At 41.1% G+C, this 1978-nt stretch overlaps 1 pseudogene; it reads right to left on the bottom strand.

Annotated features, from left to right (window-relative positions):
* The window catches only part of LOC102026795, a 91555-nt pseudogene extending 90495 nt beyond the window's left edge, over positions 1-1060 (bottom strand).
* Between the last annotated feature and the right edge of the window lie 918 nt (positions 1061-1978).

The following is a 1978-nucleotide window of genomic DNA, read 5'->3' as shown; positions in this document are numbered from 1 at the left end:
AAAAAAAAAAAAATTAAAAAAAAAATGAAAAATATACTTTCTCAAATGAGAATTTAGGTAAAATACTTTTAGGTAAGATGCAAACCATCAATTATGTATTTTTTCCTTTTAGCTGAGTAGCGTATATTTAGGAAAAGGCAAATTAAAGCAAAATTTATTAAACTTTCCAGCAGAATTTAGAAAAAAAAAAAAAAAAAAAAACAAACCAAAGAATCAGTAACTTGCTCTGTTTGAAAATAAAACTGTTTCATACTCTTCGTTTTCCTGACAGAATGTGTTGTGGCTTAGATTTTAAATGCCCTCTCAAAAACTCATTTGTAAAAGGCATAGTTTCCAGCTGATAGTGCTATTGGGAGGTGGTGGGCCTTTAAGAACTAGGTACCAGTTAGACAAAGTAGGTCACTAGAGACATGCTGCTTGTATCAGTCAGTGTTTACTTGAGAAAGATATAAAACAAGATATGTACTAATTTAAAAGATTGGCTTACAATGGCCACTCACAGAGTGCGATGTGGAAGACTGCAGAGCCTGCCAGTGTAAAGGTGACTGAAGGATCCAGTTGAAGGTTTGGAGCTCACTGCAATGTCCCGTACAAGTCGGTGTCAGGAGGTCGATGAGTCTGTGATGGAAGGCTGAAGAGTCTATGCCAGAAGGTTGAAGGACCTGCACCAGAAGTTGAAGAGTCTGCACTGGAAACCAGGAGGTGACATCCAAGGTGAAGGCAAAGACTGGAGCTCCACTGAAGAAACAGAAGCAGATTCTTCCTTTGGAGGAATACTGCACACTGGTTCTGAACTGACGCTGATTCCAGGGGGATCCAAAACATCACTGTGGCCCTGTAGTAAGAGTAGGGGCCTGTGGAGATCAGGTGGTCAATGGACATTAGCAAATGTCCAATTCACAGAGGGTTCAGTACATCCTCCAATCTATCCTGTAGTTATTTCCCCTGTTCCAGAGCACATATTGTGGTAGACATACTCAGTACTTGGCAGAACCCTCACATTGATTCCCTAACCTGTAGTGTGAGGGCTATTATGCTTGAAGAGGTCAGTGGAATCCATTAGAGTTGCCTTTGCCTGGCAAAGGAGTAGACCAAAAGCAGCATTATACTCCTGGAGGGATAGCAGAGATTATTGGCACCATCAAGGCCTTGAAGGACACAGCAGTGGTGGTCTCCACCACATCTCCATTTAATTTTCCCATTTGTCCTGTGGTGTATTGTATTGCTGGCCTTGCCAGCTGGAAGCAAATTGTTTCTGATGGCCCTTATGGATAGGTATGGTGAAGAAGACATTTGCCAAATCAGTAGCTGTATTCCAAGTACCAGGAGATGCGCTAATCTGCTCAAGCAAGGAAACCATATCTAGTGCAGCAGCTGCAATTAGAGTTGCCTCTTCACTCAGTTTATAGAAATCTACTGTTATTCTCCAAGACCTATTCATCTTCTGAACAGGGCAAATGAGGGGATTAAATGGAGATGTGGGAACCAAAACCCCTGTACCCTTCAAATACTTGATGATGATACTAATCTCTGCAATCCCTTCAGGAATGTGATACAGCTTTCGATTTACTCTTTTACATGCCAAAGGCAACTCTAATGGCTTCCATGTGTACATAATGACCCTCACACTACAGGTTAGGGAAACAGTGGGAGGATTCTGCCAAGTACTAAGTTTCATTTTGTTTTTGTTAGTTTTTGAGATGAGGTCTCACTAGATAATTCAGACTGCCCATGAATTCACTATATAGCTTGGGCTGACCTCAAACTCACGGTGATCCTCCTGCCTCAGGCTCTAGTGTGCTGGAATTACAGGTGTGTGTCACCACACCCAGTCCTGTCAAATACTAAGTATATCTGTACCAACTGTGTGCTCTGGAACAGGGGAAATAATTGCAAGTTGAATTCGAGGATGTACTGAACCCAATGTGAGTTGGACCTCTTATAAAACTCTATCTTTTTTTTTTTTTTTTTTTTTTTT

The sequence above is a fragment of the Chinchilla lanigera genome, unplaced genomic scaffold, assembly GCF_000276665.1.
Source record: "Chinchilla lanigera isolate Chin_1 unplaced genomic scaffold, ChiLan1.0 scaffold00133, whole genome shotgun sequence".
Lineage (NCBI taxonomy): Eukaryota > Metazoa > Chordata > Mammalia > Rodentia > Chinchillidae > Chinchilla > Chinchilla lanigera.
This window is presented reverse-complemented; position numbering and strand designations above follow the sequence as displayed.